Here is a 17,985-nt window from a genome sequence, read left to right as displayed (position 1 = left end):
CAGAGACAGGGAATTGAAAGAGTGGCCTTTGGAAACCACACTTATAAATGCTGTACTGTTTTTAAAAGAAAAGATTGGACATTTAATAAAGAAAATAAGGGATGGAATAAGAATACACCACAAAAAGCAGACAGCAATATCAATACTGAAACTCTATGAAACATCTCCTAAAGTCAAAGGTTAATCTCTACTAAGAAAGTGGAATGCTCATGAATGTTTATGTACATATGTATGTAAGAATATTAGTGAACATCTGTGGCAATGACTGTTAGAAATATAAGGAGAATCTCATAAAAACACAATCAAGGCATGGTGTTTAACAAACACCTTTCAGAGGGACTCAGGCTAGAATTTTAACACGTGCTTTCCTGGTGCAGACACCCAAGTGACTCAGATGGTAAAGAAAATGCCTGCAATGCAGGAGACCCAGGTTTGATCCCTGGATTGGGACAATCTCCTGGAGAAGGGAATGGCTACCCACTCCAGTATTCTGCCTGGAAAATTCCATGGACAGCGGAGCCTGGTAGGCTACAGTCCGTGGGATTGCAAAGAGTTGGTCATGACTGAATGACTAACACACCTTCACACATTTTCCTTGTCTGAAGATCATGAGACTTCCCAGTCTCCTGTGAGCCAATTCTTTATAATATATCGTGTATAAATCACATTATATCTCCTATTGTTTACTGGAGGATAACCAGAGAAGCAAAACAGCAGAGAAACAAAACCAATAAATAGAAACCAGAACAACAGAACCTTAAAAAACTGGAAATTAAAAATAACATTTCCCCTGTCCCTTTCCACTGCTATCAATCTAACCAACTGAAATTAAAAATAGTAATTCAAGAAGTCCTTAGATCAAACTGGAAAAAAAAAAAAAACACCAAAATTATAAACTTTTTAGAAGTTCAAGACAAGGAAAGTACTGTATATTGGTCCAAAATTATAGCAGAAGGAAACCCGTAGTCATAAATGTTTTAATTAACAAAAAAATATTTGGAAATACATTCACTAGAAATTACTCAAGACGTAAAGAATGTACAACCAAAGGAAGTTAGAAAAAAGCAGTTATAAACACCAAAGTAGTCACTAATGAATTTGAAATCAAATAAAAGTGCCCAGATAAGCAATGCGTAGAATTCATAAATAAAACCAATGCTGCTTCCAGGAAAAGGCCAGTAAGTAAATCAATCTCAGGCATCTCTTCAAGAAAAACAAGAAGAGCTACAACCTGATGGCACTGTGAAGGAGAAAAGAAATGAGCAGACTGATAAAACAGCTTTTCCTTAAGAGCACATTCTGTGTAAATTCAATCCAAAACTAAAAAAATCTAGGTGCATTTGATGTTTCCATAAATTAACAGCGTTTGTCAACAAGAGGTTAAACAGTGACTAGACTAACCACCATAACAGAAACCAGAAAGACTGTTAAATCTGTCTTTTCAAAAGGCTTCACGTTCTGATGGTTTTATAGAAAAGTTTTACCTAAAACACCCTCAGTCTGATCACAGCTATTGAAGCCACAACTACACCATAATCACCGACAAAGTGGCGGGACATTCCAAGCACTGCCAGGGCTATGGGCACATTCTCTGAAATCCAACACTTGTTCAACATGATATGTCTTACTGCTGCTGCTGCTAAGTCGCTTCAGTCGTGTACGACTCTGTGCGACCCCATAGACAGCAGCCCACCAGGCTCCCCTGTCCCTGGGATTTTCCAGGCAAGAACACTGGAGTGGATAGAGCTATACAAATACATTGAAATACTTATGCAATACAGTTCTTATAAATATATTATAATGTTTGAATATTATATATAAATAAATGGGCTTCCCAGCTGGCACAGCAGTAAAGAATCTGCCTGCTAATGCAGGAGACATTGGACTTGATCCCTGAGTCAGGAAGATGGCCTGGAGAAGGAAATGGCAACCCCAGTATTCTTGCCTGGGAAATCCCATGGACAGAGGGGCCTGGCCTTGCAAAGAGTCAGACAGGACTTAGTGACTAAACAACAGCATCGTTTCTTTTTAGATTCCACGTATAAGGGATGTCACATATTGCTCCTTCTCTCACTTACCTCACTCGGTATGATAACCTCAAGGTGGAAGACCAGTTTTGAAAGAACAGGACCTTTGGAAGTTTCGTGACTTCAGGAACCAAAGCCTTTTAGTGCCCTCAGTTTAGACAAAGTGGACATTTCTTGGTTTATAAGCATGCATATTCCTTTGTCGTCTCTTTTTCAGCTTGGTTTTGATATTAGTGAGTGTAAAGCAAAACTTCCATCACTTTGGGCCCCTGAGAATTCCTTCTATCTTCTGATGCTATGGTTCTTCCTCTCCTGGAGGCTCCTAGGTACTGTCTCCTGAGCTGGCGTCACTCAGACAAAGGGCAAAGGCTCAGGAGCAGGAAGAGGGGGTGTGTGTGCGTGTGAGAGAGAGAAAGACAGAGAGGCTAGCTGTGTGCAGCAGCGGAAGTTTGGGGCTGAGGATCAAAGTTTTCTGGGAATTACAAATCCCATTTTCCTAAATAAACAAGTATTACAGAAACACATCTTGTCCCTAATTCCCGGGTGCCTCTGTGTCCTTTCCACAACCATCTTGCGCGTGTAGACACTCAGAAAATATTTATTGAATAAATAGCTCACATTCCATCCAATAGGTCATTGAGTGACCTGTTCCTTTTCACCATCTTCTTACATAAGTTCTTGCCTGAAAAATAAAAAAAAACAATAAAGGTGAGCGTCTGTCGTGGTCTGCAGTGTGTGGCGTTTGTATATTTGGAGTTGACGGGAAGCACTCCAGCATACTGTGCTTTCTGTCTGTGTGGTGCTAGCCCGTTGCTTGTCAGGTGCAGTCAGCACTCAGCTGAGATCCCAGCTCAAACCAGGTTTTCTCAGAATACCGTGTCTCATCTTTCTGTGCGAAAGCAAGTCTAGAACCACAAGGGGTGAAACTAGCGGCCCTAAGGGATCCTGAGTTGGATCCTAGGACACAAAAAAGGGACATTTGTGGAAAGACTAGTGAAAGTCAAATTAGGCCTTGCTGCTGCTGCTGCTGCTAAGTCGCTTCAGTCGTGTCCGACTCTGTGCGACCCCACAGAGAGCAGCCCGGCAGGCTCCACCATCCCTAGGATTCTCCAGGCAAGAAACTCGAGTGGGTTGCCATTTCTCTTAGCCATTTCTTTTTTTATGGTATTGAACCAATGTGAACCTATTATCCTAAAAGATAATGTTGTTAAAGTGTTGCACTCAATATGCCAGCAAATTTGGAAAACTCAGCAGTGGCCACAGGACTGGAAAAGGTCAGTTTTCATTCCAATCCTAAAGAAGGGCAATGCCAAAGAATGTTCAAACTACCACACAATTGCACTCATCTCACACGCTAGCAAAGTAATGCTCAAAATTCTCCAAGCCAGGGCTCAACAATACGTGAACCATGAACTTCCAGATTTTAAGCTGGATTTAGAAAAGGCAGAGGAACCAGAGATCAAATGGCCAACATCAGCTGGATCATCAAAAAAGCAAGAGGGTTCCAGAAAAACATCTACTTCTGCTTTATTGGCCCTGCCAAGCCTTTGACTATGTGGATCACAACAAACTAGAAAATTCTTAAAAAGACGGGAATACCATACCACCTGACCTGCCTCCTGAGAAATCTGTGTGCATATTAAAAAGCAGAGATAAAGGTCCATCTAGTCAAAGCTATGGTTTTTCCACTATTCATGTATGGATGTGAGAGTTGAACTATAAAGAAAGCTGAGCACTGAAGAATTGATGCTTTTGAACTGTGGTGTTGGGGAAGACTCTTGAGAGTCCCTTGGGCTGCAAGAAGATCCAATCAGTCCATCCTAAAGGAAATCAGTCCTGAGTATTCATTGGAAGGACTGATGCTGAAGCTGAAAACTCCAATACTTTGGCCACCTGATATAAAGAACTGACTCACTGGAAAAAACCGTGATGCTGGGAAAGATTGAAGGCAGGAGGAGAAGGGGACAACAGAGGATGAGATGGTTACCGACTCAATAGACATGAGTTTGAGCAAGCTCTGGGAGTTGGTGATGGACAGGGAGGCCTAGCGTGCTGCAGTCCATGGGGTCACAAAGAGTCGGACACAACTGAGTGACTGAACTGAACTGAACCAATGTGAATTTCTTGCTTTTGATACTTGCAGGATGGTTATGTAAGACTTGGCAACAGTGGAGGCTGGGGTCATAGTTCAGGGGCTTATTGTCCTATTTTTATATTTTCCTGTAAAAATCTAAACTTATTTAAAAAAAGCAAGTTAAAAACTGAATAGAGGAAGTATTGTATAAGTGGACATTTATTTATTTTAAAGATTTTTTAAAATCTGGACCATTTTTAAAGTGTTTATTGAAGTTGTTACAATACTGCTTCTGTTTCATGTTTTGGTTTTTGGCTCCAAGGAATGTGGGGTCTTAGTTCTCCCACCAGGGATCAAACCTACACCCGATGCATTAGAGGGTGAAGTCTTAACAACTAAACCCTCAGAGGTCCCTGAAGTGGTTCTTTAAAAACCACTACAAAGCCACAGTCATCAAGACAGTATGGTACTGGCACAAAGACAGAAATATTGATCAATATAACAAAATAGAAAGCCCAGAGATAAATCCACACACCTATGGACACCTTATCTTTGACAAAGGGAGGCAAGAATATACAATGGAGAAAAGACAATCTCTTTAACAAGTGGTGCTGGGAAAACTGGTCAACCACTTGTAAAAGAGTGAAACTAGAACACTTTCTAACACCATACACAAAAATAAACTCAAAATGGATTAAAGATCTAAATGTAAGACCAGAAACTATAAAACTCCTAGAGGAGAACACAGGCAAAACACTCTCCGACATAAATCACAGCAGGATCCTCTATGACCCACCTCCCAGAATATTGGAAATAAAAGCATAAATAAACAAATGGGACCTAATTAAAATTAAAAGCTTCTGCACAACAAAGGAAACTATAAACAAGGTGAAAAGACAGCCTTCAGAATGGGAGAAAATAATAGTAAGCGAAACAACTGACAAACAACTAATCTCAAAAATATACAAGCAACTCCTGCAGCTCAATTCCAGAAAAATAAATGACCCAATCAAAAAATGGACCAAAGAACTAAACAGACATTTCTCCAAAGAAAACATACAAATGGCTAACAAACACATGAAAAGATGCTCAACATCACTCATTATCAGAGAAATGCAAATCAAAACCACAATGAGGTACCATTTCACGTCAGTCAGAATGGCTGCTATCCAAAAGTCTACAAGCAATAAATTCTCGAGAGGGTGTGGAGAAAAGGGAACCCTCTTACACTGTTGGTGGGAATGCAAACTAGTACAGCCACTATGGAGAACAGTGTGGAGATTCCTTAAAAAACTGGAAATAGAACTGCCATATGACCCAGCAATCCCACTGCTGGGCATACACACAGAGGAAACCAGAATTGAGACACATGTACCCCAGTGTTCATCGCAGCACTGTTTATAATAGCCAGGACATGGAAGCAACCTAGATGTCCATCAGCAGATGAATGGATAAGAAAGCCGTGGTACATATACACAATGGAGTATTACTCAGCCCTTAAAAAGAATACATTTGAATCAGTTCTAATGAGGTGGATGAAACTGGAGCCTATTATACAGAGTGAAGTAAGCCAGAAAGAAAAACACCAATACAGTATACTAACACATATATATAGAATTTAGAAAGATAATAACAATAACCCTGTATGCGAGACAGCAAAAGAGACACAGATGTAAAGAGCAGTGTTTTGGACTCTGTGGGAGAGGGCGAGGGTGGGATGGTTTGGGAGAATGGCATTGAAACATATATATTATCATATGTGAAATGAATTGCCAGTCCAGGTTCAATGCATGATACAGGATGCTCGGGGCTGGTGCACTGGGATGACCCAGAGGGATGGGATGGGGAGGGAGGTGGGAGGGGGGTTCAGGATGGGGAACACATGTACACCCATGGCTGATTCGTGTAGATGTATGACAAAACCAATACAATATTGTAAAGTAATTAGCCTCCAATTAAAATAAATAAATTTATATTTTTAAAAAAGGCCTGCTCCACTAGGAAAAAAAGGCAATGGCAACCCACTCCAGTACTCTTGCCTGGGAAATCCCATGGACAGAGGAGCCTGGTGGGCTGCAGTCCATGGGGTCGCTAAGAGTCAGACGTGACTGAGCGACTTCACTTTCACTTTTCACTTTCACGCATTGGAGAAGGAAATGGCAACCCACTCCAGTGTTCTTGCCTGGAGAATCCTAGGGATGGCGGAGCCTGGTGGGCTGCCATCTCTGGGGTCACACAGATTCGGACACGACTGAAGCGACTTAGCAGCAGTAGCAGCGGCAGCAGCAGCATAAAAGTGAAAGTATAAATCACTACGTTCATTATACATTGAATAGTAAACTTTACCTCATTTTCCTAAACAAATAAAATAAAAACCACTACAATATTGTAATTAGCCTCCAATTAAAATAAATAAACTTTTAAAAAAGAATAGGATTTTAAACAGAGTGAAGGAAGAAGAGACCAGTAAGAGAAATGAAAGGGCAGGTTTCTAAGAAGCCCAGAATTGCTGGCTGTTTTGCAAGGGAGGGTCTGGGGTAGGGGAGGTATTTAATGCAAAGTAACTAAGAGTTTGTAAGACTTCCAGGTGAGAGTGAGGCCAAAAGTCAGTCACAGAGCAGTTACATGATTAACAACATCATTCAGAAACGCAAGGATCCTGGGGACAGAGCAGGTTAAAGAGGGCATAAGTGAACTCGGGAAGACCAGGGAGTTGCATGCTCAAATAATCCAGGGAGAAAACAGAGTGCCCCTCAACCAGAATCACGGTTGGAGGCAACGCAAGGAAGGACTGAAAGCCTCTTTGTAAGGCTGTGATGGACGTGCCTTTTGTTATTTACCTATTTATACTGGAATGTAATTCCTTTACAATATTGTCTTAGTTTCTGCTGTGCAACATCGGGAATCAGCTGTATGTATACATATATCCCTTCCCTCCTGAGCCTCCCCCCGACCCACCCTCCATTCCTCCCCTCCAGGTCATCTCAGAGTGCCGAGCTGAGGTCCCTGTGTAACGCATCTGTTTCAAGGCTTCTCTCCCCATTTGCTGCCCCACTGCTTTCTCCACTGTGCCCATAAGTCCACTCTTGATACCTGCATGTCCATTCTTGCCCCGCAAATAGTTTTGTCAGGACAATTTTTCTCGATCCAGTGCATATCCTCTTCACAGACAGTGTCTTCTGCTCTTATCTGTGCTTTAGCGCTGATGAAGTCTTGCCAATGGAAGGTGTTGAGTCAGACAAGAAGTCCAGCTTTCTCGTTCCTCTTTCCCCTTCTTAGTAGGCAACCTGGAGCAAGGGAAGATGTCTTAAGGCCACCAAAAGGAGTCTCTTTATATTCCATTTGCTCCTTGCCAAGCTTTGCATTAGTTAAGTGTGAATGAATCCAATTCATACAGAGATGGTTTCTTTTAGCTTGATGTGTGGATTTAACATTTTTAGAGGGAAATAAGCTTTCCACCATGTGTTTGGGGTTTCGCTGAACTGAACACATTTTGGAAACAGCTGGAAATCAAGGGAGTGCCTTCAGACTCTTCCATCCTGTTTGTTTTGCTATCTCAAGTTTTGGAACGTGATCATCTCCTTAAAGTCCAGAGTTTTCCAGACTTCAGGGTGGAATCCAGCATTGCATTCCCAGAGGGCATTGGTGAACAATCAGAATGTCTAGCAAGGGAGGACTCCTGGAGACCACCCACCCCCACTGGTCCGCTCCCACGGTGCTGAAATCAGGGTCTGGTCAGATTTCTTGGTCTGATGCACGCCCCTCTGTAGTTGACTTCTGATCAACAGGAAAGGCAGACAGAGATGAGTGCAAGGCATCTTCAAAACTCTGTAAGTTATTAAGCCAACGTGAAAGTTCAAAGACACCTTAAAGGCAAATGATTTCTAAGCTACAGAATTAGGAAGAACTGGTGAACCTGGTCTCTGGCTGAGGATGCTGCCATTTTTGGAGACTTTCAAAGCCAAGACTCAGGCCCCAGGGGCTTGGCAGGCCGTGTGAGGACAGACAGGCATGTGGGAGGCTGGTGCTACCAGCAGCTGGCTGTTCTCTGATGACAGCCTCTGCCTTCCATCCAGATCGAAATGTCAAGAGGAAGGAGCGGTTTCAGCAGACTGAGGAATGTGGCCATGGGAGGTGGCTTGAAGGAGACTCATATAAACTTGACTGCTTCCTGGGAAAGAACCAGGAGAAAAAGAGAGAGAGAAAAAAAGGAAAAAAAAAAAAACCCACTAAGCAAAAAAAAAAAAACAAAACAAAACACTAAACCTACCCTTCCTAGCTGGGAGAAAAAGACGAGTGCAAAGAAAAGAGAGGATTAGCAGACAAGAGGAGAAGGCAATGGCACCCTACTCCAGTACTCTTGCCTGGAAAATCCCATGGACAGAGGAGCCTGGTGGGCTGCAGTCCATGGGGTCGCTAAGAGTCGGACACGACTGAGCGACTTCACTTTCACCTTTCACTTTCACGCATTGGAGAAGGAAATGGCAACCCACTCCAGTGTTCTTGCCTGGAGAATCCCAGGGACGAGGGAGCCTGGTGGGCTGCCGTCTATGGGGTCACACAGAGTCGGACACAACTGAAGCGACTTAGCAGCAGCAGCAGCAGCAGACAAGAAGCACAGTGAGGAGTGTTGTGTGACTCTTGCATTGGGTCAAGGTGGATGGGGATTCGAGCCCCTTCACTGCACGCGCTGTGTTCAGGTAGGTGATTTCACTGACCTCAGATCCCTGACCCATAACACAGGGGTCATGGCCCTCACAGGGACACAGTCACGGAATGTGTGTAAAGGACTCAACACGTGGCCAAACAGATATATATATATTTTTTAATGGGAGCAGAAATAAAAGGCAGGCTGTGAGGAAAACTTTAGCACCTGAGAGAGCTGAGGAGAGGTAAGGCTAAGATAGACAGACTCATACAGAATGAGGAATTCTTCCCCCATCGCTCCCATGGGTAGCAAAAGGTGCCTGCATTTTTGAAACAGAATGAAAGTGAAAGTGTTAGTCACTCACTCATGTCCGACTCTGTGATTACATGGAGTGTGGCCCACCAGACTCCTCTGTCCATGGGATTCTCCAGGCAAGAATACTGGAGTGGGTTGCCATGCCCTGCTCCAGAGGATCTTCCCGACCCAGGGATTGAACTCATGTCTGCTGCATTGCAGGCAAATTCTCTACCATCGGGGCCACCAGGGAAGCCCTAGAAACAGAGACTGGGGGCAAAACTCCCCCTCTGTCCTCAGGCCTCTCCTCTGAACCCCAGGGCTGGTGGCTTTCCTGCCAGGCCTGCAGTCACCTCAAGGTTCAGCTGTGATTCCCCTGGGCTGGTGGCCCCACCGCCTAAGTCTTGCAAGTTCCTGGAGACTTCTGATACCAGTTCTTGAATTGTCCTTGTCTTTGTAATCCCTCACCTTTCAAAAGGGCACCATCTCTCCTCAGATAGTTTTCTCTACTGAATGTCCATCTGCACAGGATTCAAGCGCCCACCCAGACCAACTGAAGCAGAACCCTGGGGTGGAACCCAGTGATTTGTGTTTGAGCAAACCCATCTGGGCTGAGGCTGACTGACTTCAGAACCTCTACCGCCTTAATTAATTGAGAAATTTTATCCACTTGATTAAGCACGATATCATAAGAATGAGTTGATCTCCTACTACTTCTGGGTTTTTAAAAAATTTTTCTAGAAGCCTCTGGGTGATTTAATCACCAAGTTGTGTCCGACTCTTGTGACCCTGTGGACTATAGCCTGCCAGGCTCCTTTGTCCATGGGATTCTCCAGGCAAGAATACTGGAGTGGGTTGCCATTCTCTTCTCCAGGGGATCTTCCTGACCCAGGGATTGAACACTGGTCCCCTGAATTGTAGGCAGATTCTTTACTGTCTGAGCCGCCAGGGAAGCCCAAGACACCAGGGAAGTCTTTGGAGTTATTCCCCAAAGACTTTTTCTTTTTCCCCATTTAGTGCATAAAAGACAGTTGCATTATCGTTGCGGGTGATGCCATGTGTTAATATTCATTACCCCTTTCACGCTAGGTTTTTCACTTTTTGCTTTAACTTTATCCTTGCCTGATATTATTACTCCTAGCTTTCTCTCTGTTAGAGTTTGCCTGGTCAGTCTTTGCCCATTCTGATTTTAGTAGTTTCTTTCACACATACCTCATTCTGCAAGACTCTTTCCCAGTAGATGTGCTGAACCCATGTGCATTTGTTAGCATCATTTCATCCAAATATATGACTTGAACATGATGGTTTATGTGTCACTTGTCACTAGCTTCACTTCAGAGATTTGTTTTCAATATACTCTGTATTTCCTAAATCATTTGCTCTAGGGATTTCTTTCCCTTTCTTTGCTTTGCTTTCCCCTTTCTCTTCTTTTTGATATTTGTGGGATATGTGTGTTTGACTTCCGGTACTCTGGAGGATTTACAGTATATTTTTAGTTTGTCAGGTTTTCATCATTATTATTCATGTGTCACACTTATGAATAATAAGAACATTTATGTCTTAATTTAAGAAGTATAGATAGCATCTATAGACTCCACTTTCCTATTTTGCCACCTATAATATTGTAATTATTTGCTTCTTTTTCTTAAACTTATTATTCTGTATTAAGGTATAGCTGATTACCAATGTTGTGATAGTTTTCAGGTGAATAGCGAAGGGACTCAGCCATACACATACATGTATCCATCTTCCCCCTGCAAACTCCTCTCCCATCCAGGCTGCCACGTAACATTGAACAGAGTTCCTTGTGCTATACAGTAGGTCTTTGTTGGTTTTCCATTTTAAATACAGCAGGGTGCACATGTCCATCCCAAACTCCCTAACTACCCCTGCCTCCCCATTTTTCCCTTTTGCCACTGTAATATTGTTTTATTTTGTGTGTGTGTGGTTCCCTTTACTACAGCAATATATTTTAAATTCTTTTTTTTTAATAATGGAGTGTTTAACGGATTCACACACCATCCTTGTTCAGGGGCCATGCTAATTTCTGTCGGCTTCCAGTTTTAGCGCATGTGCTGCTAAAGCAAGCACACTTAAAACTTTGTTTAACTTAGAGCATGTAAGAAAGATGCTTTCTTATCTTTCTTCTCCAGTGATGGGAGGGGTGTGGGAAGGGCATTCCCTGGTCCACAGAGATGATCGGTCTTCACCTCCCTGACACTGACCTCTGAACTGGCCCTGGCTTTGTCTCTGTTGCAAAGTATCAATACACAAGTTTCCCTCTAGAGAGAACAACTCGGTGAAACGATAAAATACCTCCATCTGACAAGTAAATTGCACTTGTTAATCTTATACTTTTCTTTATCAGCTTAATCTATTCTCTGGCATCTGTGGTAAGTAAACAGGTTTTGTTGCCAAATGATAAATAGGGGGGAAATTAGAGGCTTTTGCCTTGACGTTAATTAAGTCCTTTGAGAAAGTAGTGATTCATGGTTGCGCCGACTGGGAAAATGCTATCATGGCTAGACTGATTTTACTGGTTTCAGCAAAGACATGCCACTCTGCTTTTTTCAAAGTTTATTACAGGGTCCTGAATTAAGAATGTATCTGAAAACAACCCAGAACTGAATACTTCCTTATATAGTCATCCAACATTTATAGATTTTTTTACCCCCTATTAAAAGTTTAAATTTAATTCAGTGTAACTTCTCAGTCAAAATCACCACTTCCTCTAATTTTCTCACTACTCCATCCTATCTCCAACTCATAGTTAATTAGCAGAATGTCTGCCTTTTTCAGCTGTTGTCCCCACTTCTCCTGGCCCTCCATGACTAAAATTGAGGTCCCAATCTGGGTGTTTGGAGAGACCAACCAGCTACCTACCTAATGGAGGCAAACCCGTGGGCTTACCTCTAACAGATCTTACCTAAAGGTAACAGGGAAGGTCTCCCTGTTCTGCGGAGTTTAGGGCCCCCACTGCTATGACCTTCATAAGGGCCTCTGTGTTCCTGGAAGTTTCTGTATTTCTGAATGGAAAAGAGCTGGGCTCTATGTCTACGTTGCATTTATCCTCAAGGCAACACTTTGAGGGAGACCTGGGGTGCTCAGAGGGTGGAGGCAGCTCTCTCGAGGTGCTGGGACCAAGAGCTGGTGCAGGTGGCTCTTGACTGATGGATTCCATGGCATTCCAAGCTGCCCCAGTTTCTGTGATCAACCTCACTTCAGACACCTGGCGTGACCTGGGGGCTGGGCATCTGGTGGTGGTGGTCTGGAGCACCCCTTAAGAAGAGAAAAGGTGAGGGGCTTCATCCCTCCAGATTCTCTGGCTCTGCCGCTCGAGTGACCTAGGCTGAGTGGTGCTATTCCAAAAAAGCATCCATAGAGAAAGCTAGAGCTGTGTTGGCAACAGCTGCTGAAAAAGTCTACTCTCTACCCTAATTTTTTTAGATTACAGAATACTTACTATCTTTCCTTGAAAGAAATACTATAAAATCAACTTTTTAATTCTGTTTCTGCTTTCCAGAGGCCAAGGTCTTTATTTGAGCAAGCACACCTGAGTGTCCCTCTCCCATCTCTCCTGCCGCTGGTGCTGCTGGAGCCCTGCTCCTACCCTCTCAGGACTCAATCTCTAGAGGTAAAGACTCTGCTCTGCACTTGTTCTGACTCTGACACATGCTCACTTTGCCTTATGAAAGGCCAGAAGCACCCAAGAATCAACGCACCCGCTAAAAGCAGCCTTTGAGGATAATAGATGGATTTTTGTGTATACCTCAACTTCCTAGCCACTCAGGGGGACCGGCTCTGTGGCATGTCCTCCAGGGGTTCCAAATAGGATGAAACATCACTTGCCTTCAACACTAGCTTCTTGATGAAGCATCCTTCATAGCTACTCATATTTATAAGATATCCCAGCTGGGAAGCAGTGAGTAGGATGAACATGACTTATCCAAGACCATTCAGGAGGTTAAGGGTAGATGTTGGTAGACTTATTAACTCAATCTGAGGAAGAAGTTGGTTACTACAGGTAATTGAAGATGCAAGGAATTGCTCGTGGGTGTACAGAGTTCTCTGACTGCTGCTGCTGCTGTTGCTGCTAAGTCGCTTCAGTCATGTCCAACTCTGTGCGACCCCATAGACGGCAGCCCAGCAGGCTCCTCCGTCCATGGGATTTTCCAGGCAAGAATATTGGAGTGGGGTGCCATTGCCTTCTCCACCTCTGACTGCAGCAATATTTAAAGAATGAAAATTCAGAGGCAGGGATCTTGAAAAAAGACCCAGCAGCTTGATAGCTACAACACTAAGTTTTCCAAGAGCGAAATTTTCTGGGTACATTGTGCTTTGTGATGGACAATGTAATCACCAACTCCACCCCTTTGTTTTCTCTTGTATTTACACGTGTGAACAATGACCTTAAATACATACAATCATGTCCCTATGAACCCTGGGACACACTCAGGGTCAGCACATGTTTCTCTGCTCCTCTAAATTCCAACACTCTGGGCTCAGCCCTCTTGGCAAGACTGTTATCGAAAGTCTGTTTGTCTCTGATGAATATCGTTCTCATGCCTGTGAACAGGGGCTGTGCCATCTCTTCACCATTAGCATCATTACCACCTCGCACTGTGACTGGCCCTTCGCAGGTGCTTGATAGCTGTTGTGGGATGAAAGACAGTGAGCTCAGTGTTTGGCTCTGAGGATATAAAGATGAACAGGCAACATTCCTTTGTCCCTCAAGAGCTCAGATGATTCCGCAGTTCAGTTCAGTCACTCAATTGTGTCTGACTCTTTGTGACCCCATGAATTGCAGCACACCAGGCCTCCCTGTCCATCACCAACTCCCAGAGTCTACCCAAACCCATGTCCATTGAGTCGGTGATGCCATCCAGCCATCTCATCCTCTGTCGTCCCCTTTTCCTCCTGCCCCCAATCCCTCCCAGCAGCCGAGTCTTTTCCAATGAGTCAACTCTTTGCATGAGGTGGCCAAAGTACTGGAGTTTCAGCTTCAGCATCAGTCCTTCCAAAGAAATCCCAGGGCTGATCTCCTTTAGAATGGACTGGTTGGACCTCCTTGCAGTCCAAGGGACTCTCAAGAATCTTCTCCAACACCACACTTCAAAAGCATCAGTTCTTCAGTGCTCAGCTGTCTTCACAGTCCAACTCTCACATCTATACATGACTACTGGAAAAACCATAGCCTTGACTAGACGGACCATTGTTGGCAAAGTAATGTCTCTGTTTTTCAATGTGCTATCTAGGTTGGTCATAACCTTTCTTCCGAGGAGTAAGCGTTTTTTAATTTCATGGCTGCAATCACCATCTGCAGTGATTTTGGAGCCTCCCAAAATAAAGTCTGACACTGTTTCCCCATCTATTTCCCATGAAGTGATGGGACCAGATGCCATGATCTTCATTTTCTGAATGTTGAGCTTTAAGCCAACTTTTTCACTCTCCTCTTTCACTTTCATCAAGAGGCTCTTTAGTTCCTCTTCACTTTCTGCCATAAGGGTGGTCATCTGCATATCTGAGGTTATTGATATTTCTCCCGGCAATCTTGATTCCACCTTGTGCTTCTTCCAGCCCAGCGTTTCTCATGATGTACTTTGCATATAAGTTAAATAAGCAGGGTGACAATATACAGCCTTGACGTACTCCTTTTCCTATTTGGAACCAGTCAGTTGTTCCATGTCCTATGCAACATCAAAGTCGGTAGAGCTTGGGGAGCTGAGTCCCTGACAAGGATGAAGGGTATGTCAGGGAAGGTGATGATGGAGATGGCTTAGTGCATTGTTTCTCCATCCTCAGCATGTCTGAGGATCCTGTGGGGATGCTGTAAAAATGCGGCTTCTGAGTCAAGGGTCAGGAGGAGAGCTCAAGACTCTGTATTGCTAACAACCTTCCAGATGCCGTGATGCATCTGGTCAGCAGACCACTCTTTGGTAGCAGGCTCTTAGAAGGTAGTAAGTTTTCCCTAAATGAGGTGGATTCCAGAAAGAGGCATGGAGATACAGACAGGATGTTTTAGAAGACTGTTGAACAGCTGGGTGAGGATGGAGTCTAAGTTGTATTGAGAAAACAGCAAAAGAGAAAGTGTATTAAGAGGACCACGAGCCATTTAGGGCCTAGCCATGGGGTTTCATTGTTAACCTTATTCTTACAGGCAATAGGGAGCCACCAAATGTTTTTAAGAACAAAGTGGCTTGATTGGCTTGGGATTTAGGTGAACTACCCCGTGTCCATGTAGTGAAGCATGAGTTGGTGGAAAAACTCAAGATCTTTGAATTATGACCCAATATAGCAATATTAAAGAAAGATAGAAGGAAATGGCAACCCACTCAGTGTTCTTGCCTGGAGAATCCCAGGGACGGGGGAGCCTGGTAGGCTGCCGTCTATGGGGTCTCACAGAGTCGGACATGACTGAAGCGACTTAGCCGCAGCAGTGAGGGATTCACCTTGGCAAAAGCTGTGGTGATTGAGAAGTAGAGATGGACTGGTACAATATTTAGGAAATAGAACCAACAGTACTGATACAGAAATTGGGAGTGAGTATAAACTACAGTTGGCCCTCCATCTCTACAGGTTCTGCATCTGCAGAGTCAACCAATCGGGAATCAAAAAATTTGAAAAAAAAAAAAAAATCCTGGGTTCCGAAATTCAAAACTTGAATTCATCACGCACTGGCTGCTAATTATGTAGCATGACATTATATTAGGTGTTATAAATAATTTATGGATGATTTAAAGTATATGGAAGGATGTACATAGGTTACATATGCCAATTCTATGCCATTTTATGTAAGGGATCAGTACCTGTGGAATTAGTCCAAGGGACAACTGTAGTAAACAAAACGTCATTCAGATTTCTTGCCTGGGAGCTTGAGGGGATGAATTGCAGCATGGTGGCATCTCAGGATCAGATAGCTTGGGATGTTTTCCATATGCATTTGATTTTTAAAGCAATTATTATTGAATCAACCTAAAATGCAGTTTATTTTTATTTCGAACTGTTATTTACTTTATGTTTCTTAGGGATTAATTTATCACTGAAAATTTTATTCCAAAGAATACCATACTGTTTTTTGCACAAGTGTGCCTCAGTGGTAAGGACTCCGCCTGCTAATGCAGGAGATGCAGCAAGTTTGATCCCTGGGTCAGGAAGATTCCCTGGAGGAGGAAATGGCCACCCATTCCAGTATTCTTGCCTGGGAAATCCCATGGGCAGAGGAGGTTGGTGCGCTACATACAGTCCACGGGGTCGCAGTGTTGGACACAACTGAGTGACTAAACAATAGCAACAAACAATGATAGAAAAGTTAGAAGAACTTACCAAAAACAGTTAACTGCTTCCATACTGAAATTTGTTATAATTTCTAATGATTTCTTATTTAAAATTATGGCATTTGTTATTAATAATTGAATAGCACTTTGGTATCTTCCCTCAAAAAAAGCGTATGCAAAATTCTATTGTAGCAAAGATTGCACTGTATTGAACAATTTTAAATAAATCTCTGTCTTCCAAGGCAGTGAATGAGTTCCTTGAGGACACAGAGAGATTGTATTCGTATTTATCCCCTAGCCTGACCGACCCTAGATGGAGTCAATGTCAGGAACCAACAGTGATTTTGAATAAATAAATCCTGCCAAGCATACTATTCTTTATTCTTGCACTCAAGAGGTCAGTTGCTCAGACAATGGAAAGACATTTGCATCACCCAGAACTGAGTTCACCCTAAAGTCAGACATATGCCGGCTGCGCAAGTGAGTTAAGGACCATTTTGGAAGTTAACTGTTTAAACTGTGTGCTGTAAAGTCACAAACCAGGTCAGGCAAATGTCAGGAATCATGACCTACCAGGAAGTCTGTAGGAGGAGACGGAGAAAAGGGTGAAGGTCAACTAACTCATAGTTCTCTGTGATGGGAGTTGTTTTGGCAAGCGGTTCTGGCTGACTTCATAAACGGGAAAGCAACAGCCAGACACTGGTCAACCCGAGACACATCCCACTTTGGTTCTTCCCTCCCCACCCCACCCTGGCATTACCTGTGTGGGCCCCATTGTTTCCATAGTGATTTTAATTAAAATAGTAGTCACCGTTGTAACAAGTTACCGCAGCAATTGTCAGTGGTGCTGACGGTTACGGGAAATGAACCATTGAGTTTAATCTTAATAGATCAAGCAGGAAAGAGAGGAAAACATACATTTAGGAGATTGTTCCCTGGGAGCTTGTGAGACGGCGAGGGCTGGGTAGAGCTGCTCATGGGAAAGTCAGCCAGAACATGGCAGGTACAATGACATGCTGGCTAGTGAGCCCTGGACATCTGTTCAGACTTCATCACCTAAGTAAGTAAATGGTCTTTCTGGGCAGAAGTCAGAAGTCTAGCACGTGAGGAACAAACTGAAACAGGAAGCAAAGCAGAGGATGGTAAAGGTGAGGCCAAGAGGCTAGAAAAGCGATGAACATTTTTATCCACCCAGAAAACCTACAGACAGGAGCCTCCTTGGGTCCATGAGGCACTGCGGGTCACCCCTCCCCTTCAAGCCCATGGCCCTCTCCCTGTCCTTGCCCCTAGGCTTCCCCCAGTGCCCCGACTCTCCATTATCCGTCTCTGCAGAGATTTCTCTTCTCCCTCATCCTTAAGTCACCCAAATTCAGCCTAGTGTCTGGCACCAATGATAACTTTGAACCAATAACTACTTCTAAATGTATTACTCTGTATTCTGATACAGTAAGTCCTCTACATAGGAACCTTCAAGTTGGGAACTTTCCAAGATCAGAATGTGTGTTCATATATTCAAGGATGTAAATTAGTTCACACATGTCTGGTGTACATTGTCACATGTGTACACCCTCTACAAGTGGTTATGCCTCTGTGTACTTTATAGCACTGTATAGAGTACAGTAGTATCTTTCTTTTAAGCCCAGGATGTCTGGAAGCAAGTGTAAAAGC

General features: G+C 43.4%; 1 non-coding gene across 1 annotated transcript; it reads right to left on the bottom strand.

Moving 5' to 3' along the window:
* Window positions 1-11,030: 11,030 nt before the first annotated feature.
* On the bottom strand, window positions 11,031-11,134 carry LOC128058978 (U6 spliceosomal RNA). The gene has a single exon (XR_008200568.1). It is a non-coding gene; the product is annotated as a U6 spliceosomal RNA (small nuclear RNA).
* Window positions 11,135-17,985: the final 6,851 nt, after the last annotated feature.

The sequence above is a fragment of the Budorcas taxicolor genome, chromosome 13 (genome assembly GCF_023091745.1).
Source record: "Budorcas taxicolor isolate Tak-1 chromosome 13, Takin1.1, whole genome shotgun sequence".
NCBI lineage: Eukaryota > Metazoa > Chordata > Mammalia > Artiodactyla > Bovidae > Budorcas > Budorcas taxicolor.
This window is presented reverse-complemented; position numbering and strand designations above follow the sequence as displayed.